The sequence below is a fragment of the Canis aureus genome, chromosome 10 (assembly GCF_053574225.1).
Source record: "Canis aureus isolate CA01 chromosome 10, VMU_Caureus_v.1.0, whole genome shotgun sequence".
NCBI classification, from domain to species: domain Eukaryota; kingdom Metazoa; phylum Chordata; class Mammalia; order Carnivora; family Canidae; genus Canis; species Canis aureus.
In genome coordinates this window covers 25,816,584-25,840,523 of record NC_135620.1, presented here as the reverse complement: position 1 = coordinate 25,840,523, position 23,940 = coordinate 25,816,584, and the positions used below count along the sequence as shown (strand labels likewise).

The following is a 23,940-nucleotide window of genomic DNA, read 5'->3' as shown; positions in this document are numbered from 1 at the left end:
AGCTATTAGAAATGACAAATACCCAACATTTGCTTCAATGTGGATGGAACTGGAGGGTATTATGCTGAGTGAAGTAAGTCAGTCGGAGAAGGACAAACATTATATGTTCTCATTCATTTGGGGAATATAAATAATAGTGAAAGGGAAAATAAGGGAAGGGAGAAGAAATGTGTGGGAAATATCAGAAAGGGAGACAGAACGTAAAGACTGCTAACTCTGGGAAACGAACTAGGGGTGGTAGAAGGGGAGGAGGGCGGGGGGTGGGAGTGAATGGGTGACGGGCACTGGGTATTATTCTGTATGTTAGTAAATTGAACACCAATAAAAAAAAAAAAAAAGAAAGATCTGTCTAGATTCTCCAAGTCATCACTGAATGGATGGAATGAAATATTCCAGAGATCTAAAGGAAAATTTAGGATATATCTTCCTTTTTGTCATTGGGCTCTTTTGATATGCTAATTTGTTGTGTGCCAAGTCAGAGGTTTTGTTTTAGACTGACCACTAAAGATCCAAATGAGGATCCAAGCTCTGTATCCCATTAATTCAAGATTCACAATGAGTCAATTTTACGTAGTATATGGACTCTGTTAACTAATATCTCAAGTTCAGATAGATTAAAATCTAGGAGAGTGGAGATAATGGATACACTCTTCTCAGGGGAATTCTGCTTCCTGTGTCTGCCAACTAATAAAACCCATCCACCAATAAATTTTACATTTTATTGACAAGAGATTTCCAGTTCTAAGCAGGGGGAAAACATCTGGAATATTGAGAGAGACTGTGTAAAAAAGTATAGGTTGAGGAATATTTAGTTATAGACTCAGGGTCACCCTGAGAATGATTCCTCCAGCACTATATTTAACATTATGTGTTTGTTGTTTTAGAATTGACAAGAGTCTCAGAAAGGTTCCAGTCTAATGCTTTTATTCTATAGATGAGAAAACCTGAATGTAGCTATAACTCAATCTCTGAGACACTCCATAAAACAGTGTCTTTTCAAAGAGTGTTCTTGGAGCCTAAGTTCTATGAGATGTTAATATTTGTTTCATGAAAGGGGAATAAAGAATGTCATTGAACTTGGGAAGTGTTGACTTAAGCAAAGTATCTACTATAGGGATTCGCAGAGCCTTTAATTTGTTAGAAGATGAGGAAAGCCCCCAAAGGGAGAATACAATAAGCAGTTTCACCAAACCATTTTCATGACTCTTTGTCAGGATAGTGACTCGTAGAGAAGCAATGGGCAACACGTGCTGCTGTGGCCCATATTTCAAGGGATTGCCTTGGGAGAGCTGGAAATTGGCCCAGGGAAAGACAGTCAAATTAATTGAGCCTCTGAACAGACTGGCCAGGAAAACAAGGTATAAGCTAAGAGAAAATTTCACAAGGAGAGTCCCAACAGCCGAACAGAGAAACCCAACCATTTTGGCGAGAACACCTGGTAATGAGACCACCGCTCTTTGGTTCATGGAGGCGCACTGTGCCCTGGGGTCAGGTAGACAGTTTTCCCATGTAGGGACGTACACCACCTGCTCTGTTATCTTCCTAAAAGACTCAGGATGGGACCAAATACAGAGGTGGGTAATAACTGGACTCCTCCTTAATGTCTGTTCACATGGGAAGTAAAATGGAGATCAGGAGTGTCTGAGGTAATTGCATTCTACCTAAATCAATTCTGGCTTTGGTTACAATTGGATAATCCTGCCTTAAATTGTTGTCTAATGTATCTGTGGGTTGTTAAACAGCAAGTGCCTTTCATTTCACAGGAAGTGGTTTTTGACTGTATAAAACAATATTTGGGGGAGTTTGTATTTCTCGTTATGCTTGTGAAGTGCTTTGGGACAGAGGTCAGTATAAAATCCAGATTTATTACTACTATTAGTAAAAATGTTATGAAGCCATTAATCCTGCCTTTGATATTGATAGCTGAAAAAAGCTGATTCTCCTACATGGAATGGGAGCTGAGCTTCAAATTATAAACATCCATCTTCTTCGTGGGCGCCAGCTCCCAGCTGCCGGTAGACAGGGGCTGGGTGGCGGTTTTAGCAACAGAGTTCTCGGGCATGGGCTTTCTGCAGTTGAAAGCCAAACCTTCCTACTTAGGTAGAGCTTTGGAATACATGTGCAGAAAGAGTATCAGAATGTGCCCGTTTGTCTCAAACTATCAGAAGCAGTTTTGTTCAGGTGCCTGGTTTTGTCTATTGTTGTTTTTGGTCCTTGTTTATTTATTTGTCCTTATGAACATGATTCTAATGAAATTGGGTATAGGTTTTTAACGCAATCCAGAGTAGAGGGACAAGGAATGATTTTTCTGGCCCACTGGAAATTAGATTTTAAAAATTCTGTTCCTCTGATCTTTCAAGTCCCAGCCAGCCATCAACCATACACTCACACACTGGCTTTTTTTTTTTTTTTATGCATTCCTCCCCTTATGTTCTTACCCTTTCCCCATGATCAAGTGAATATTTTGCACTGAAACATGTGCCACTGAGGAAAAATGGAGAAAGATATGCCTTGCACCAAGGTCGATTTCTAGCAGCCTTTAATTATTTAATTTGTTAAGCTTGCTGATTTTGGTTACAGGAATAGAAGCGTTGTTTCAGTAAATATCAGCAAACAAACACCTTCTGTACAGCTGGTTACCAATTTCCAGCAGTATTCAGGGTCAGGAATATTCAGACGAGGAACATCAACTTGGCAGAGGCATTACAGTAAAACTAAATGAAATGCAAAGGAGAGGGACCCTCAGTCCATGAAGTCTTAATAGTTCTTCACAAGAGTTATTAAGACTGAAAAACACATGTTTCCCTCAAGATCCGCTTTGCATTAGCCATCTTAACAAAATCACTGCCAAAATGAAATCTGGCATTGTCATAAAGCAGAGAAAGTGTAATGAGGCTGGAGGAGTGTTCAGGAAGAGTTGTGTCTGATACCGGAGAAACCAGAACTTGTTAAGTGTGGCCAAGAAGATCACAATGATGAAATGGAGAATGCCAATAATTGGGAGCAGTCGGTTCCTGAAAAGATAGAAGAGAGAGAATCCAGAGTACTGTGGAGTTGAGAGGAGGAAGGCAGAGAGGCTTGCTGAGAGGGCCACAGGAACTCCTCTCCCATGTCTTCTGCCTCCTCTTCAACAGATAATCTGCTCTGATGAAGGACAGAGAAGGAAATTTAGACCTCTTCTGCAGATACAGGAACAGAATGAGCCAAAAGAAGTCCACACCGAAGGCCTGGCTGAAGCTGAGGCCATGAACATACAATGGAACCAACCTGCCAGATGGCATAATTTTCTCCAGCAGTCCTTAGCCAACCAGGTACGCTGGTTACCAATTTCCAGCAGTATTCAGGGTCAGGAATGTTCAGACAAGGAACATCAACTTGGCAGAGGCATTACAGTGAAACTAAATGAAATGCAAAGGAGGGGAACCCTTAGCTGCCTTGAACTTGAGGGTCTGCCTCACCCCACCCTGAGAGGGAGGCAAAACCTCATAGATTTTTCTCCCTGTTCTGCAGCTATACCTCCTTCCTGGCTGGGATATAAGGGGAAAAAATGACTACAGCTTAGCACATAGTAAGCACTCAAAAAATGATGACTGAACGATTAACGAGCCTGGGATGGCCTTTTTTAAAAAGCAGCAGTGGGAACACAGATTTGTTTTATTTATTATTTAGTCTGAACAAAGGATTGTTTGTACAGCTGCATTTTACCTTTGCTATAATGCTTCCCTAAATAATCAAGCTTCGCCTCTTCTACTGGTAAAAATAAAAGGAAGAAAGACTAGAAGAACCCAAGGAAGGAAACAGGAAGGGGAATAGAAGGGGGAAAAGAAAGAGAGGAAAATAAAAGAAAGACCATTTCCATATGTTTTAAAATACACCTAAGTAAGTGACTAATAAAATGGTTAAATGAATTCCTAAGTATTTCCAAGAACGCAAACTGTCACCATTTATTATGGGTTTAAATTCATTTTAAAGTCCTATAAAGCTCTTCCTTGGCTTTATTACTTCTCTTTATGTACTCCATTTGTTCTGATAAAACAGCTTTTTTTCCACACAGTAGCTCGTATTGCATATTAGCTTTGTTTTACAAGGATTTTAAAGACTGAGAGCCATTGGAACTTTGGTGGGCAGAGGATGGTCCAAAAACTGACGTGCATGAGATCATGTCAAGGAAATTCATATTTATAAATTATGTTTTAATGTATTAGCACATGAACAGTTTTGTACTGCCAGAGCAGCATCTTCCCCTGGCCCAGTATTAGGTGTGGAACATAACAGACAATCAGATAGTAAAGCACTTAACCATGATTCAGTACAGTGTGTAACTTTAAAATATACTTGTGAGTATTTTTATTCTCCTGATTGTCAGGGCATTTTTTCTTTGGCATGCCTTCCTTAGGAATGATTTTGAGTTATACTGATAAGTAAATCAAGGAAAGCATTTTAAGAAGACACAGGATGCCCATTTTAAATGGGTTATAATTGCAGGAAAAAGAGCTGGCTGCACTTGATGTGTTTTTCTTTTCCTTCATCACTAGAGCTTTGTCTAGATTCCTCTGACATAAAAAAAAAAAAAACCCTTAAAGGTTACAATGATTTTTATTTCTTTTCAATTATTCATTTCAAATCTAAAGACAGCTATGCCACAGCCATGCATTTCTGCACTTAATACTTTTTAAAGTAGGGTAAGAAGATGGCCATATAAGAGCTACTGCAGTTTTACAGTTTTTCCTAGAGATCTGAGTTTGTTCTAGCTACATAGAATGCCTTGGTGTTTCAGTGGTGAGTTTCAGTGGTTCCAAGTATCACTTTCATTTTTTTTCTGGTTATAAAAGCAATAACACTTGTTGCGTTTTTACCCTTTCACCCACAATAATTATATCTGCTTTGTAGAGAGAAAGTAGTCATAGTAACTGAGAGCAAAAACTCTGGAGTCAGGCAGAAACTTGGCTCACATCCTGACCCTGTCATTTATTAGAGGGGTCACTTTGACAACTTTACCTCCCTAAAGTTCAGTTTCTTCATCTGCAAAAGTGGGCTAAAATTACCTATCTCTTGAAATTACTGTGAAGCCTCAGGTAAAAATGCTTAGAAATATTCCTAGGACTTGATGGATGATCCATCAATGTGCTTACTATCTTAGCAGGAATGGAGAAGATCCTGGAGGAACTCAATATCCACCCATAACTGAGTTGTTTAAGTAGAACTTGGCAGGTTCTCCCTTCTTGGCTTCTCTAAGAATCCTGGATTCTTAAACGAAATAGCAAGATGTGTCTATCTCCTCAGTTCTACAGCTTAAACTTGATGGACTCTAGACATTAAGTTATCTCTTAGACATGAAGAAACTCTAACTTATTTTCCTACTGGTTATTATTAAATGAGCAAAATAGAATTAGCTTCGACTGGGCTGGGCCTGCTTTCCAATGCTGTGCTGTGGATTTCCATATTAGTTCAATATACGATCTCAGAGGTTCCCAGGGTCATGAGAAAAAAGCCCTTTCCCAGCCCACATCTTGACAAGACCCCAATATCTTGATATGAAAAGTTTTTTTTTCAGTGTTAAAAGTTTTTTTGAGTTATTTTATCATAGCAGTCTGGGAGGCAATGGAGATGGCTATTCATCAAAACCATGCTAGTCATGAGATAGCTAAATTCTAGAATTAAAGTGACTAGCTCAGGATCCCAAAGCTAATGAGTAGCAGAATCAAGACCCAATCTCAAGCTCTCCAGAGATAAGATCTTTAACTTCTTATTCACTGCCTCTCTGCTCTTACACTTAAGTCTTAGGTAAACATCTTGCTCAGCAGTTACCAGGTTTGGGTTAGTACAACAATCATCTGAGGAGTCTGTGAAAATGCAGAAACATAAACCCCTCTCCAGATATTCAGATCTGCCTGCCGATGCAGAGATGAGGCCTGTGAATTTGCAGGTTTCACCAGCTCCTAGGCAATTCTGATGTGGAATCACATTTGTAGAAGCTTGGAATTCCTAGAACTCTGTTGTTCTCTAGGTCACAATACCACTCCTCTCAGAACATCCTCTCAGAAGACCAGACCATTTTCTCAATATCCTCTACAGATGTAGAGAAAATTTCATCAGCTTAGGTTAAGCTGTGCAGCAGGAATAAAAGATTTCCAACATCAGTGGCTTATAAAAGCAAAGGTTAATTCACTGGGCTCACATTTATGCCCCTACAATTTGGATATGAATATACTACATGTCCTTCTCATTTGGGGACCTGGGCTGAAGAACAGTCCCTATCTGGGACATCTGACGTCACAGTAGAGGGCAAAGAGAAATGGCAGATTCTCATGAGGGCTCTTAAAGTTTTTGCTAGGAAGCATCGCATCCCATTTCCACTTATATTTCACTGACAAAAGAAAATCATATTCCTCAGCTTGCTGTCAAGGAGTCAGGAAATCGACTCCTCCCTTAGAAATGAGCTGGGAGCTAGTTTTAGTCATTATTTTCACAGTAACATAATGAACCATAGGGACCACGTAGGCATAGGTGGGTCTGATTGTCCATTTTTCCTGAACTAATCAAGATTTCTTCTCCTAATGAATTATTTGCTGGCTAACGTAATATTTTGCCACCATAATCTCCTTCTTTTCTTTATTTAACTATTCTTTATAGTTATTATGTTCTCTACCTCGTTTGGTCTTACACCTAAATACTTTTGATTATTTATTTTTTTTTTTTTTTTTTTTTTTTTATTGGTGTTCAATTTACTAACATACAGAATAACACCCAGTGCCCGTCACCATATAATAATAGTGAAAGGGAAAATAAGGGAAGGGAGAAGAAATGTGTGGGAAATATCAGAAAGGGAGACAGAACGTAAAGACTGCTAACTCTGGGATACTTTTGATTATTTAAAGATCTAAGCATAAAGACTCCTAACTCTGGGAAACGAACTAGGGGTGGTGGAAGGGGAGGAGAGTGGGGGGTGGGGATGAATGGGTGACGGGCACTGAGGGGGGCACTTGACGGGATGAGCACTGGGTGTTATTCTATATGTTGGCAAATTGAACACCAATAAAAAATAAATTTATTTAAAAAATTAAAAAAAGAAAAAAAAGATCTAAGCATCTAAGTTCCAAATTCTAAAATTTTATATTGTTATTAACATTGTTCTAGGTTAAGAAATGTGCTTTAATATATTTAAAGAGAACTCTGGGTCAAACAGTGATCTGGGTCAAACTATCTTATAATGTCTATTTCTGCTTTTGGAGCATGCCAGTGGCTACTGGCCACATGCTTCAATCAAAGGCAATTTTCCTTTCTCTGTTTAGCTCTGGTTCCCAACCAGCAGAGAGAATAACTTTGAAGCTTTCCCATTTTTGTAATAAACAGGCACTTCAAATGCCAGTGTCCTATTCATCATTAAAATTCATCTTATAGTTTGACCCTTCCCTGCACCTGCCCACGTAGATGATGGTTAGGTGATGGTGGAGCTGAACTGTCTGTTTGGTCTCTGGGTCCACAAAGAATAAACACAACAAGAATAACCTTTCTTATTTTCTCTGCTGAGTAAGTGGTTGTTAGGTAATGTATGAATCCAATATATTTAAAGACAGAAGAATTAAAAAAAAAAGACAAGAGAATATCATTAGACTAACAAGATATAAGATCAAACACATTCCCCCACTTTAGAGTGACCAGGACTGCATGCATGCATGCATACATACATACATATATACATAAATAGAAAGTGGCTTACAGGGAGTCAGTATGAGTTTGCACAATAAGCTGTATTATTTATTTGCAATTTGATTTTCTGTTCTTGGGGATTGCAAATTTTATTTGAAATTTTACCTTTAACCTAATAAACTACACGTAATCTCTGTAAGACCAATGGGAAACAGGAGTGAGCTCTAATATATCAATACTTACTCATTCTCTCTCTTGTTCTTTCCTTCTTCTTTCCCCTTGCCTTCCCTTCCCCTTTAAAAATCTAGTAATAATAAAAAAAAATCTAGTAATATTCCCAATCATTTTATTAATGAGTTCTCATCCACCCAATGCATAAAGGTATAATGAAAGGCTATTATGGGTCAGGCCCTCATCAGGGCACTGGAGACAGTGCTCATGAACAAAACTTAGTTCCTGCGCCCATGGACACTACATTCTAATGAGCACATATGGCATCTTGTGTTTTCTGTTCATAATATGCACTTATTTATAACACGCTTAACTGAATTTTGCTGAACACTTACTATGTGCCAGGCATAGCTTCAAACGCTAGGGATAGAATAGTGAATAAAACCAACAGAAGTCCCTACATTCATGGACCTTACATTTAGCAAGGGGAAGTCGATAATGAACACAAATGTAAGACAAAACGTATATCAGAGTGTATAAAGTGCCGATGGAGGGAAGTAAATTGGGAAAAGAAAAACAGGAGAGCTTGGGGTTGTGACTAAGATAGGATGTCTGAAGTTAATGAGGAAGGAAGTAATGTTCAGGGCATCAGAGATAAAAGAAGGTGCAAGGGCCCTGAGGCATAAAAGTGCCGACATTTTCAAGGGGCAGGAAGACAGTCCTAATGAAGGTAATAACATACATATATAATGATGGCATGTCTAAGCCAGCTTCTATTTGAGGAATAATAAACACTGAATCATTAACTGGAGTAATACTGGAGTGGGCAGAGAGCACAGGATTATAGCGAAAGACTTTTGTAATTATTCTTAACACCTAAAATAGATTCACCATGATGAAAATGAGCCTACTAGAAATGACAGCAGGAAAGGTCTTCACAACCTGTCTTTGCCTGCACAGAACCTCATAAAAAAAAATGCATCCAGATGTTGACTGCAAGATAATTAAAAAGCTTTATCCATTTTTTTTTTTGGATATTTTTTGTTGGAGTTCCATTTGCCAACTTATAGTATAACACCCAGTGCTCATCCCACCAAATGCTCCACTCAGTGCCCATCCCCCAGTCCCCAACCCCCCACCCACCTCCCCTTCCACCACCCTTTGTTCGTTTCCCAGAGTTAGGAGTCTCTCATGTTCTGTCTCCCTCACTGATATTTCCCACTCATTTTCTCTCCTTTCCCCTTTATTCCCTTTCACTATTTTTTATATTCCCCAAATGAATGAAACCATATAATGTTTGTCCTTCTCCGATTGACTTACTTGACTCAGCTTTACACTTTTAATCCAGATGTTGAAACTATGCAGCTAAAGAAAAACAAGTACTTTCTTTCTGGAAACAACCAACTTGTGTGTTCAGTAGTGAATAAAATACAATGACTTGAGTCTATTTTTTTCCCTTTTTCCATGAGCTGTAATTCTCAAGACGCTCTGTAATTTCCCAGGCAGCTTATTCCTAAACTCTTCCTGTTTTTCTCCATCCTCTGCAAAATGGTAGAAACAGTTCTCTGCATCAAAGCCCTGAAATTGACCTGATTTTACACCAAATGCTTAAAAAATCATAATTTTATCTATTATAAAATCATAAGTAATTATAATTAGTAGCCCTAACTGACTACATGACTACACATGATTATTTTCAATGCTTTGTACTGGCTTATACAAAACGTACACTTTTCAGGTGCCATTATTAGTGGTAGTGGTGGCAGCAGGAATTCAAGTCTTATGTTAAATAAGCTCCTTTGGACTGTCTTTTCAAAATGCCCATCATTAGGGGGTCCCTAGGTGGCTCAGTGGTTTAGCACCTGCCTTCACCCAGGGCATGATCCTGGAGTCCCGGGATCAAGTCCCACATCGGGCTCCCTGCATGGAGCCTGCTTCTCCCTCTGCCTTTGCCCCTGCCTCTCTCTCTGTGTGTGTCTCTCATGAATGAATGAATGAATGAATGAATGAATGAATAAATAAATAAATAAATAAATAAATAAATAAATAAATGAATAAATAAATAAATAAATAAAATATTTTTTTAAAAAAGCCCATGACTATCAGGCCTTTGAAGACTGATTGTTAGAGGTGGAAGTCCTATAATTTTATCAAGGAAACTAATAAAAATATCAAGAGACCGTGACAGCATTGTCAAAAACCCTCAATTGCTTTGAGGATGGACTAGAATTTGGATGCTGACAATGATATTTAGAAGCTGTTTAACAACTTGACAGCTATATAACCCCTCGGGCCCTGAGTAAAATCATTATGCCTGCCCCACAGAGCTCTATACAGGAAAAGGTAATATCACCTATGAGATGCTTTGCAAAATCTCTGCACACAATGCATGTTAGCTAATATTATGAATAAATAACATGTAGTTATCTGCTCATTTACACAAGGATCTGGCCAAAAGCCATATATGAGGGATATTATATTATTATTATTATTATTATTATTATTATATGAGGGATATATATCTTTCTCTGGGTCTTACTTGTTTTCAGGGAGGGGTGGAAGGAGGGGGTCAGAGGGCAAGGAAAGTCTGGTTTCAGGAACAGGACATTGAGCACTACATTACTTCTACCTTGAGCTGTCAATCACCTGAATCACACTTTCCCAGACTGTCTTCTGGTTTTGTCCTCCAGTAGGAACATATCGCCACTTGGTGAAAATGAGATTTGCCCTTTGTTAATAAAATTCTACCTTATCTCAAATCAGAATTCTAAAGTGTATTAGTTTTAAAATGGTTAAATCATTTCTTCAGTGGTTTAACTTCTTTTATGCAGAGAGCATCCAAGAGGAGAATCGTTATTAAACACTCAAAAGAAAAAAAAAGTCTCTCAAAGCAGGACTGGCTGTTTAATAAATAATCCATTGAATTCTTGCAGCCCTTTCTTTCAGATAAAAAGCAACAGCGAGGCCCGTTAAAGAAACCCATCACGGCAAAACCCACACCCAACAGAAAGTGTCTAATAGATTGAGATGACGGTACAAAGGGCTAAAAGAAGCTTGTCTTTGTAGGGAGAACAAAGATGTCTCTGGCAATTAGAAGCATGTTCTCTGTTTTAGCTGCGCTCAAGGGGAGTCTGGGGAAACCATAGTGCTTGGGATGCTGTCAGGATGCCCTTCCTCCAAAGCAGGTGGCAGAAGCACGTTAGTGGGGGAGAAAACAAGGATCAAATCAGTCTGTTTGGCATGGTACTATTTTAAATGCATTATATTATCATTGTAGTCTCATGTTTTTTTATGGTCCAGCTGTTCTAATGTTTTATTTTTGTCTAGTATATGGATGTATATTTGCATGCTGATAGGAAGATAAGCCACAATAGAAAGCAAAGTCTAAAACAAGTTCATCCCCTGGGGACCTGTGGTAACCTGGCAGGCAAGGCCCTTTAGATCTGGGACTGTTCTCCCATTTGAGAGCCTCCTGTCTCTACCTTCATATCTGTACCCAATGCTCTGGCTACACCAACGAATTTTTGGTCTCCAAGTAAGATGTCCTCCAAGAATTTTAGCAGCCCTTTTATCTCCTGGCTTGTCCTACTCACAACCCACAGGCATGCTGTCCTGCTGGGTGCACTTTTCCCACCAGGAAGCCCTGGCTCACTTTTACCCACAGAGTTCTTTCTTCCCTGGCTTCTCTTCAGGGTGCCCAATGCCACACTTTCTTCAAGTTCAGAACCCTGTATGCCCTGTAACTATATACTCATAGGTCTCCCCAATGAGGCCAGAAATAGTCATCACCTTAGACCAAGTTCCAGTTCTCTAAACACAGAGAGGGACTCACTGAATATTAAAATGAATGAATAAATCACTGAATGTAAATTCATGAATAAAGCCTATCACCAGAGAATAATAGGGTACTTTTTGTTTGTCTTCAGCTTTCCTTAAACTGGCATCCACCCTAGAGCTTCCCAGAGGTGAAGATGTTCTAGGCTGTTCAGTTTGGGCAATTAAGGATTTACCACTCCACTCTTTTACTTCTTGACAAGCAGCCAGACCAGTCTTGTGTCTGGATAGAACTGAAAAAACTAATTTATAAAACAGGAGAAAATTCAGTCTAGAGTTGCTGAGTAATCCCATTTTCTTCATTGAAAAGAAAAAGATGTCTAAAACTGATCAAGTGATATAAATTATCAAATATACAAAATAACAGGATTTCATATGTAGGACTGTTAAAATGAATGACTTCAGGTCAAGAAAAAAGAAGGGTTTAAAAAAAAAAATTCATGAGAGACAGAGAGAGAGTCAGAGATAGGCAGAAGAAGCAGGCTCCCTGTGGAGAGCCCGATGTGAACTCGATCCCAGAATCTTGGGATCACATCCTGAGCCAAAGGCAGATGCTCAACCACTGAGCCACCCAGGTGCCTCAAGAATAAAAATCTTGAAAAATGAAGAATAAAGGCATTCACCTGTGGCCCTATCTGACTTGGGGAGCTCTCAAGGCTCTGCCTCTGAGAGCACATGGTGACTGGTGAACAGATGCTGGGCACAGAGATTAGAGGCCCATTCAAATACACCCCAACAAAAGACCCTGAAGCTGAGAAAGCCACAGACTACTGTGGTAATGTAAAGGGACATCCCCAACACAATCCTGCTTCACTCCAGACAGAAGTATTATAAAAGGAGACAAGCTTTAAAATGCTAGTTCCCTGTCCTTAAGTTTGCCCAAGAAACTAATGGTCTTGGTATTTCACATTAAAAATATTCATTCAATATCTGCTCATATCCAGGCTCTGTAATGCCATCACACACATGGTTGTCCTGTGCCCTGGAAAGGTTGCAAGTCTAATAAGGGGAGACAGACAAGTAAATCAAGTTAATGTAATAATTTGCTCTAAAATCCATTATAGAGTGGGTTTAGACTTCTGTGGGGACATTAAGAAAAACCCAGATACTCCACTGCTATGGCTGAGAAGTTCAGGAAATGGTTCAAAGAGGAGGCAGCTCCAGAACAGAGGTATAAGAGGTGATTATGTGGCTCTGGAGCACAGTTCTTATGGATGTATAGTGGATGAGGGGAAGGCATGCTCTCTAGGGGTGTGTATTTGAGGGACTTCCAGCAGTTGATGGGACTAGATGATGGTGTGTGTGGGGAGTGCTGAGGAATTGGGGCAGGTAGGAGGTTGGTCAGGTAGACAGAGCTGATTATTAATGCATTGATGTACCAGACTGGGGAAGTAGGGACTCTAGCCTATAGGTGATAGAGCCCTTCTTTAACGGATCAGAAAGGGTAAGAGGGACCAGAAATAAGGCAATTCCTTTACTCTTTAATTTACATATATTATCTTTTGGCCCGCAGACTCACTTTTGTAATAAGAATTTGAGGTACCAAGCATTCATGCTGGGCATCAAAATCTTTCAATACCTGTAACTCACTTCCCTACCCTTGGGCCTGTGCTATCTAATCTACTTGAGACCTGCAGGCTTTTAATTGTCTGAGATATTTAATTGGCTCAGAACCAAAGCTACACCTTCTTGCATGATGGTGTGTTCCCCCATTAGCTCATGGAACATGGATATTTATTTCCCTTCTTTTGTCCGAACTTGACTCACCAAATCACACAACTTACGGTCTACTATGCTAAAAATCTTGGTATGATTTCCAAACCCTCACACCTCACCAAACACGAGTCCATACTTCTCCATAATATATCCAAAGCCAGGCGCCAGGCATGTCATCTCTACATGCACCTGCATCAGGACTATCTGGATCTACCCCAGACCTCCTAGATGAAGACAAATGGAGAGTAAGGCCTGGGACTCTGCATTACAGCAAGGTCTCCAGGAGGTTTTTAATCTCACTGATGTGTGCAACAGACTGGTCTAATTCTAGATAAACTCATGGAAAAATATAGCCTCATGCGTATTTTGAAAGTAAATGGCTCCAATTTAAGTTAAAATTGATTTGGGCATTTCAGGGAAATAGACGTTTAGAGTTCTCCAAAATATAATGTTCCTAAGCAGGAAAACACATAATAGTAATTGTTATATAAGCTTTTGTGTTACTCTGCCAAATCAAATGATCCTTTGGTGGCTCATTTCTCCCTACCTCACTATCTTCACTTCTGATGTTGAGGTTACTGACTTCACACCTCTTCTTTCCAATGTCAGTTTCTTTTGCCCAAAGCCTTACTTGAAAGTGTTGGAGAAATGTGTTAGTCCCTATTCTCTCAGCACAAGTCACCTTTCTAGAGGCTGTCATTAGCTCAATCCCACACTTTTGGCTTAGCTAGCCATTAAATAAGCATGGTGGGCAGTAAGGGGTGTTTAAGAGCTGTGGGAGACACTGAAAGAGTATGAAGGACATAGATCCGAGTGAGAAGGGCTGTAGTTCACCAAGAATGAGGAATGTGGGAGGGCCCTGGGAGGACCCTAGTACAGTGGAGGCACCCTGGCCAGCAAAGAACTGGCAGTAATGACCTTAAGACAGAATGTGGCATAATGGGAGTTAAGAGCAAATTTAATATTGTTCAGTGTTCAAAGGAGCCTTTTTCTTTGTGGAGTAAAAATGAAGCTATTTCACTGCATATAAAAAATGGCAATATTTCTGACTGTCCCAGTGTATTTTTAGCTGTTGAGATGAGATGACTATCTTATAACCATAGTTAATGCATGATTTTCAATGGTTCAGATTGTCCATGTTGCAGATTTGGGTATGACATTTTGGGATCTCTTTGTGTTAAGGAAAGATAGATGTCTTTCTTTGTTAATGATTTAGAATAATTTTTATCTGAGCTCAAACAGATTTTGTGCTTTTTGAGGACCCTTTTCTCTCTTTAAAATGACAACGGGAGGGGACAAAAATAGGTCTGGAAGGCATTTCAAAGCCATCTAATCCAGTCCCCTTGCCCCATGTGGGAAGGTGTTTCCATTTGAGCCATTCTGGACACTAATTTGTTTGGACACAAATACCATGACATTCAAACAGAACATCCAAGACTTGGTTGCACCAAACACCCAGACCCAGAGGTGCTAAAATGAGGAACACATAAGGTTTTAGGCATAAAACATGTCAAGTCAAGACATAAAAACATTAGTTTATCAATTTTAATGAGTCTATGCTCACTTCTAAGAACTAAAAGGTCATTTTCTGACCAGCCATCCCAACGCATTGATGCAATTCGGTCATGCATCTTCACATAGGACAATTTTGGAACAGTGGACAAGTTTTTATTTTGCAATTCAACAAATGTACATGAAACACTTTAAAGGCATTTTGGAAGAAGCCAATTCATATTTTATGAAAGACACTCCTATATTTGGCTTGCAGAAAGATAAACTGGACAACTTCATGAGATGATAAGCTTTGTGAGGATGGGGACTCTGTACCTCATTCACATGATTTTATTCTCCAGGTCTATTACTGTATGAAAGTAAGAAGTGTTTAAAAATAGTTGCTAAATAAATACATGAATTAATGGGAATCTGGTTGTATGTGGGGATCCACCTTTTTGCCTTTAGAAATTCAGCCTAAAGAAATCAGCATGAAAGAGATAAAATATTTGGCTACATAGATTCTCATATAAATGTAAAGATGTAAAGAATGGGAGGGTGGTGTAGGTCATGTGCTTCTGGTTATGGAATGAATAAGTCACAAAGATGAAAGGTATAATGCAGGGAATTTATTTTAAAAATTTTAAATTGAGATTTATTAAGTTATAGTACTGCATATAATGGAGCACTATGAAGTTATTAAGATGGTGTTATGTAATTGGAATAAAATAAATTGAGCTACAGAGAAAAAATGATGTAATATAAAAGTTGATTACCTAGGTTGATGAACTAGGTTGACAAATATAAAAGTAGATTACCAGTCTTTAATAACTATCAAAATGACTATGAAACTTATCAGAGGATCTTGGGATTACAAAGAATATTATTTCCTTATTTTTGTTTATTCTCTACTTTTTATCATGAATATGTATTACCTATTACATTTGAAGCAATATAATATTAAAAATATAGCACAATTAAAAGATTTTCCTCTCTCAACCTTTCACCTGAAAACTATCCAGTGAAAACTGAAATTGATACCTCCATTGATTAAGCTGTATCAAAGGTCATCAGTAAATTTCTTAGCTATTATTAGTTTCTGTTTAGATTAGACAGAAATTCATTTTTTAAAGATTTTATTTATTTTATTTATTTGACAGAGAGAGAGAGAGCACAACTAGGGGAAGAAGGAGAAGCAGGTTGCAGGGCTCCAGCAGGGAGCCCAATATGGGGCTCCATCCCAGGATCCTGGAATTATGATCTGAGTGGAAGCAGATGCTTAACCAACTGAGCCACCCAGGCACCCCAAGATTAGATAGAAATTCAAAGAAAAACTCAGTGTCAAAAAGATACAAGAGGCAAAAATGTTAACTCATATTAAGAAATGGCATTTCGGAAGTTAATCAGCATTTTTGGTGCCAATGGAAAATATAATAATTAACCACAATTTAATCAAAAAGAGAAGGTTAGGGGCACTTGAGTGGCTCAGTCAGTTAAGTGTCCGACTCTTGATTTCAGCTAAGGTCATGATCTCAGGGTTGTGAGATCAAGCCCCACATCAGGCTCTATGCTGCGCATGGAGCCTGCTTGGGAGTCTCTCCCTCTCTCTTTTCCCACACCCTCTCCTCCCCACCCCACCCCCAAAAAATAAAAAATAAAGAAGGTTTGACTATAATTCAGAGCTCTGCAGGAGGAAAGACTGTTTTATATGGCCTGTTCTAGGAGCACCTGTTGTGGTGGGCCAGATTTGAAGTTCCACCTTTGTAATGTGCCTGTGAAGGAGAGACATGGCTGTGAAAACTCCTGTTAAGATGCCAAGTTACTATCGGGAGGAGGCACTGTCCTCAAACCAATGAAATGGATGGATCAGCACCAATGGTCATCTTACCTCACCAGGTGGCATCAAATTTACCTCTTAGTCTGCTCTGCCTGCTATTAAAAAAGTACCATAGACTGGATGGCTTAAACAACAAACACTTCCTTCTCACAGTCTGAAGGCTGAGAAATCCAAGATCAAGGCAGCAGCAGGTTCTGTTGTTAGTGAGGACCCTCTTCCTAGCTTGTAGACAGTCACCTTCTCACTGTATGCTCACATGCTCTTTCCTCATTGCATGAAAGTGAGAAAGTGCTAGTGTCTTCCTGCTCCATAAGAACACTGATCCCATGAGAGGGATTTCTTCCTACCTTAATTCTTCTCAAAAGTTTCACCTCATGATTTCAATGATTTCTTCCTACCTTAATTACTTCTCAAAGGTTCTGCCACCTAACACCATCACATTGGGGGTTGGGAGTCAAGAAATGAATTTTGCAGGAATGCTAACATTCATCCACTCACCCTTCTTTCTGCTAGTTTCTAGCCAGTTGTAGCTGAAAATACAACTCTGGGAAAAGGATGAATAAATTTTGTGCTTTGAGCACAGAACAAATTCCTGGGTGTGGAACTGCCTGGTGCAGAGTAAAAAGTAAGGTCATGTGTTGTGAAGGAAGTCAGTCAGGGTAAAGTAGGAGGTAGCATTTACTGAGGACTTCCCAGGGACCAAGCATGGCTTTATCCACTATTAATTTTGAGCCTTTCATGAATTTCTATGAGCTAGAATTATAGTCTACATTTTACCCATGAGGAAAGTAAGGCTTAGGCAGGTAAGGTCACATGGCTAAGAAATGGTGGGACTAACTTCAGAACGCAGAAATGGTTGACTCCAAAGCTGGTGCCCTTTCCACTTACTAATGTAAACTAATAGAATTTAATTTCTATGATAACAAGGATCTTTGCCTGTCTTGTTCACAAATGCTTATTCCAAGCATACAAAACAATCCACATAGTGGGCGTTCAGAAAGTGTTTGTTGAATGAATGAGCAAATGAATTGATCAAGATAAAACTATAACCAACAGGGAAAGATAAAAAATTCTACATTTTTCTTCTTGAGCTGAATCTTCATAGACATTGCAGACTGAACTCATTAAAAATGGGTAGCTGTGTCTTGGTCTGCAAATGTTCAGAGTGACAAAGCACACATATCTCAATAATATTCACAATTACAATTAATTGCTAAAAGATGACATCAGTAGAAAAATATTCATTCTGGTTGGAGGAATGATTCCCATCTGACAGTAATAACATGCCACCCAGCAGGCTCTTTCTCTCCTGAGGCTGCCCATTGAAGCTCTCCTCACTGCAGCTGCCCAGTGGGACAGGAGAGCTGCCAAGCAGAGCTGAGACCAGGGAGAGCTGCCATCAGCTGATGCAGCCAATCTGATGTCTTCTTCCTCTGCAGCTGGCTTTACACTTTTTATTTCAGCTGTCCTCGAATACAGCCCAAACACAGTGCCTTAACATTTTAGTCAGTCCTCTGTTCAGCACATTCCCAATCTAATTTAAATGATGCCAAACAGCATTTGCAGTCATCTTGCATAGGCGGTTCCTCCAAGAAGCTTCATTTGAAATCTACCCCCATGCAATTCACACCCCAAGGACTGTGTGAAAGACCAGAATCAACTGAATTGTGATAGATTATTATTCGTGTGCATCTAGGACAAGGCTAGACCTCTGGACCTGTGTACATCAACTTTGCCTTGAAGGTGTCAAATTACAACACAACTCTGAAAAAGTATGTGAACTCTACAAGCTTCAGTTCTCTCTTTTATAAATTGGGGCCAACATAACCTTTCAAAACACTTGTGAGTATTAAATGAAATAATGCAGGGCCTGTAGTTCTCTCATTCCACGAACAGTCATCATGACCCTGAGAGGACGCACGGCTTCCTTTAGTCAAACAGCTAGTAGGTGGCACTCTGGAATTAGTACTCAAGTTCCCAACTCTGCATTCACTTGTCCTCCTGTCAAATGGCCCAACTTCAGACAGGAATTAGAGCACATTTTGTATCATAACCTGGCAACTGTCAGTCTAAAAAGCCAATCTAGTATTTTTTAAAAGGAAGAACAATATAAAAATTATATTTTAATCTAGTGCTTTGTTCTCAATATGCTGAGATACTTCACTCCCTACTTGCATCATTTTGTTAGTCATAATATGAGCCTGGAGGATAATAATTATTTATATTATTCATGGAAGAGTAACTCATCCTGAATTCAAGAAGTAGGTGTAAGGAAAATGTTTTATCTTCCTATGGGGGAAAAAAAAGAAAAGAAAGAAAGAAAAACAAAAAAAGCTGTGATTTTTTTTAATTTAAATAAGTGATTCTCAAACCTGATCCTAGGATAAATTTGTACTGCCAGATATTTTAGTAAGTATTTAGGTTCAATCAAAATATTACTCCAATAGGTTCACAAGAAATGCCTAATGGTTAATAATTTTTAAAATCCCAGTGTGAGCTGTTCCATTTTGTCGATGGCCAACTTTATTTCAGAATTTACAAATGAAGTGTCAAGTTACTTGGCATATGAAATAATCAAGAAAAATTTTAAAAACACAGAAACAGGATCAACATGAGGGTGGCTGTTGAGGTTGAACACTGTGGAACTGTCAATACTGCCCTGGACCTTGCAGCTAATGTAGGAGCCCTTGTGTCTGAAAGGTAGTCTGTTAACACAGTCAGCAAGTTAGTAAGTCTTTTAGGGTTAGACAGGCCTGGATTCAAATTCTGGCTGTGCCACTTATAAGCCCTGTGACATTGAGTAAATAAACATTTAAATATCAGCTCAGCACTTGTAATAGGGATGATAATTGTAGTCTTACAGGGTTACTATGAAAACTGGATGAGATAATTTGAAAAAAAAAAGTAGGGAACTACTTAGCATGTGGCAAGCACTCAAGAAATGTCATGTTTATTTACTTATCTCACTCCATAGTATAGTACTCATTACCACCTCCTTATACCACCTCCCCTGGTTCCTTAACAATACAAGTCACAGTTCAATTCAGTTCACTAAGCATTTCACTGGTTCCCTAAATTGTGTCCTATAAGAAATTTCTTCATCCTGAGACCAATACCAATCTTTGGATCAGGGGAGTATGTGCTCTTGAACTGCTTTCAAAATCAGTGCTAGCACTAGGATATAACCACCAACCTGTGCGCATGCACACACACGCAGTACAAGGACTATGGACAGGCTAACCTCATTAAAAATCGGTACATGCAAGAGGCAAATGCAATTATTTACAGGAGCTCTGAAAATCAGTTAAGTTTCCCCTAAAAATCCTTCAGGATTTAGAAAAAATAACAAGTTGCAGGATAATGAAAAGGTAAGATCTTCTGACTACTGGGGGAATGGGAAGGGTTTACACCACATGAAAGATGTTCCTGTGTTCTTAGACTGCTTCAATTTGGAGCCCAGCAGCATCTGTTTTGACCAGGGGAATTTTCTCCCTCTCCTTATCCACACTGGCAGGAAGAAGATGAAGCTCTTTGGGAAATACTGTGCTGAGATTTTCTTGATACATCAGGCTAAACTGTCTTATTGAATCTTACAACCCCATAAAACCTGCATTAACGTGAGTAATACAGTAGTCTGTCCCTTATCTGCAAGGACCCAAGTAGATGCCTGAAACCATGGATATACATATACACAAACCGTACATAGCCTATGTTTTTTCCTGTACATACATAACATACCTCTGATAAAATTATAGTTATAAATTAGGTACAGTAAGGGACAAAAACCAGTAACTCATAATATAACTATTATAACAATATATTATGATAGAAGTTATGTGAATGTGATCTCTCTCTTAAAATATCTTATTGTTCTGTGTTCACCCTAGTTCCTTTATGATAGGAGATGATAAAATGCCTATGTGATAAAAAGAAATGAGGGAAATAACATAGGCACTGTGATGTACCTTTGAGCTACTGCTGACCATCTGATGATACATTAGAACAAGGGCCATCTGCTTCCAGACTGCTTCTAGAATGGCCAGAGGGAACTGGAAATGCAGAAAGCAAAAATCACAGATATAGTGGGACTACTGTACCTACTCACTACCTGATTCATCTTTCTGGAGAAGCACAACATTCCTCCTGGTCATTTCAACAGTCTGCTGTTTTGCTCAAAATATAATTTGGAAGCAGTGATTGCAAACAGTCAGTAAGAATTGGGCCATTATTGTTTTGGATCCAGCCACATAGCCCTAACTCGCTCTGGCAGCTCTGCATCCATCAAATGGAATATTGTGGAAGGAAGGCCCCTAATCCCCACAGGACTTCCTTTTCCATAAATTTTCACTGCTGACACTACTGCCTTGGCTCAGGATATAGGTATGCAGCCAGCTGGAAGGATGAGACAAATCACTGCAGGGTAAGTACACACTATGGATGTTGGTAAAATATCATTCCCCATTAAGGTGGAGTGGAGTATCACCAAACAGAAGATGGAAATTTTATGTAATTCAAAAATATCCCCTGATTACCTACTGGCTCCACCTGGCTACCTATTAGATAGGTATGAGCACCTGGAAAAGTTACTCAATTTTTTCAAACCTCGATTTTCTCACCTATAAAATGGAGACAGTTATAGAGCTCTACATAAAGTTATTGTGTGGCTTAAATGAGATACTTGATGTATGTAAAGTAATATTTTTAAGGGCTCAGAGTAATTGTTGGCACATGGTAAATGACATTTAGATGATTGTTCATTACATAAAATGTCTTGTCTAGCTCCTGGCAGATATGTATCACTGTCATCAACAACAGTGAGTCAGGCACTGTGCTCAACGTAATGACGGGAAACAAATATTAAAAACATACAATACAGAGGGCGGGGCGAGATGGCAGAGGATTGGGGTCCCCGCCTCGCCTGGCCCCACCAACTCACCTAGATACCTTCCAAACCATCCTGAACACCTACGAATCCGGCCTGAGACTTAAAGAGAGAACAGCTGGAGCGCTACAGAGGGAAGGGTTTTCGCCTCTAGCAAGGTAGGGAGGTGTGGACACAATGAAATAAGAAAGAATCCAGTGGGGGGGGCCCGGGGAGCCGGCCGAGGCCGGGGTGAAAGCCTCGGCACAGGGAGGCCCCGCCCGGGGCAGCGGGAACTTCACGTCCGCCCCGGATTCTTCCCGAGGGAAAGGCGCTGAGCGGGGAGCCCGGGCGGAGCCGCGGAGGGGCCGTGGGGCCTCCAGCCTCCCGGGGTCACTGGCAGGACGTGCGCCCGGGGCAGGGCGCCCCACACCCCGCGGGCCGAGCGCGGGAAAGGGCTGGAGCGCCCGGCGGGGCCTCGGGGAGCAGCCGGGCGGGCGGGGGCTCCGGGCGGAGGGGGCTGCGCCCTGCTGCCTTCGGGAGCCGCGGCCCCGGGAGCGACCCCAGCAGCGCAGGCCCCGGAGCCCAGGGCGCGGGGGACACGGCCGGGACCCTGCGCTCCCCCCGGGACGGGGAGGCGGGGAGGCGGGGAGGCGGGGAGGGCCCGGGACGGCGGGGACGCTCCTGCCGCCGCCGCCGGGCGCCCCCGAGCTGTGCGGGGCCGCGCCCCCCGCCCCGGAGCATCCAGGCCAGTGCGGACGGGGAGCTGCGGTCGGTACCGCGGGAGCTGACGCCGGGGCTGGGGACCCGGCCGCCGCCAGGGGGGTTGTCCCTCCTGGGTCACCCTGCGCCTGGGAGGGGCGGGGCCGCCAGGGGACGGGGCCTCACGGGGTCACAGCAGGGGCGGAGCATCTCCCCAGGTGCACACACCTGAGAACCGGCACAGCAGGCCCCGCCCCAGAAGACCAGCTGGAAGGACGGGGAAGAGCAAGTTCTCCACCCAGCAGCGCTGGAAAGCTCCAGGGGAAGTCCAGGGATTTACAGTGTATAGGACCAGAGGGTACCCCTCCTATTTTTTTTCTTCCTTTTTCCAGTACAACACATTTTTATATCAGACTGTAAATTTCCAATTTTTTTCCTCTTTTTCCATCTTAACTACAATATTTTACCACCTCTTCATTTTTAAGATTCTTCCTTTTTGACTTTCATATTCTATAATTACAGAACCTACATATATTTTCCACTTCTAGATTCCCTTCAAAATACTCAACTTAATTTTCGGAGATATACAAGATATGTTTTGTTTTGTTTTGTGTTTTTTGTTTTCTCTGCCTCATTTTGTTCTACAATGGCAGGAGTTAATGCCTTCTAAAACATGACCTGCATGCACCCAGAATGAAGTGGTATACCATGCCTGTTCCTTCTGTGAGATTCCTCATTCCCATTCTGCCCCTCTCCTTTACCTCATTTGTTTTGGTGGTCAATTGTGGGGCCTTCTAACAGTATTTCTGGTTTATATAAATTTGGGACTGAGCATCTTCTAACATACAAACCTAATATACTCAGAACCAAGAAAATCACCCTCTAGGACCCCTCAGGTAGACTACATTCTACCTCCACTACAACTTCATCACCACCACCATCTCCCAGTCCCCTCCCTTTTTTTTCTTCTCCTTTTTTTTTCTTTTTTCTCTTTTTTTTTTTCTTCTTTGAGATTCTTGGCCTTTTATTTTTTTACTACTTTGTTTTAATTTTTTTTCACCTTTTTTTATAAATTTATTTTTTGTTGGTGTTCAATTTGCCAACATATAGAATAACACCCAGTGCTCATCCCCTCAAGTGCCCCCCTCAGTGCCTGTCACCCAGTCATCCCCACCCCCTGCCCACCTCCCCTTCCACCACCCCTAGTTCGTTTCCCAGAGTTAGGAGTCTCTCATGTTCTGTCTCCCTTTCTGATATTTCCCACTCATTTTTTCTCCTTTCCCCTTTATTCCCTTTCACTATTTTTTATATTCCCCAAATGAATGAGACCATATAATGTTTGTCCTTCTCCGATTGACTTATTTCACTCAGCATAATACCCTCCAATTCCATCCACGTCAAAGCAAATGGTGGGTATTTGTCGTTTCTAATGGCTGAGTAATATTCCATTGTATACATACACTTTAGTGGTCCTTTTGTTTTATTTCATTCTGATCTTTGTTTTCAATTTCTGGTCTCTGACCTTGGAGGCATCATCTAGGGTGATATTTACTCAGGTAGTGGTTGATATTCTTAACTCATCCCCTTATACAGACACTCTGCACTTAGCAAAATGACCAGAAGAAAGAACTCACCACAAAATAAAGAATCAGATACTCTCTGCCACAGAGTTACAGAA

General features: G+C 40.5%; 1 long non-coding RNA gene across 1 annotated transcript in view; it reads left to right on the top strand.

Annotated features, from left to right (window-relative positions):
- LOC144321623 (uncharacterized) overlaps positions 1-21,701 on the top strand; it is a 40,240-nt gene extending 18,539 nt beyond the window's left edge. The window contains exons 4-5 of the long non-coding RNA XR_013387221.1: positions 20,214-20,316; positions 20,587-21,701. This is a non-coding gene — a long non-coding RNA (uncharacterized LOC144321623). The remainder of the gene's footprint in view (positions 1-20,213; positions 20,317-20,586) is intronic.
- Positions 21,702-23,940: the final 2,239 nt, after the last annotated feature.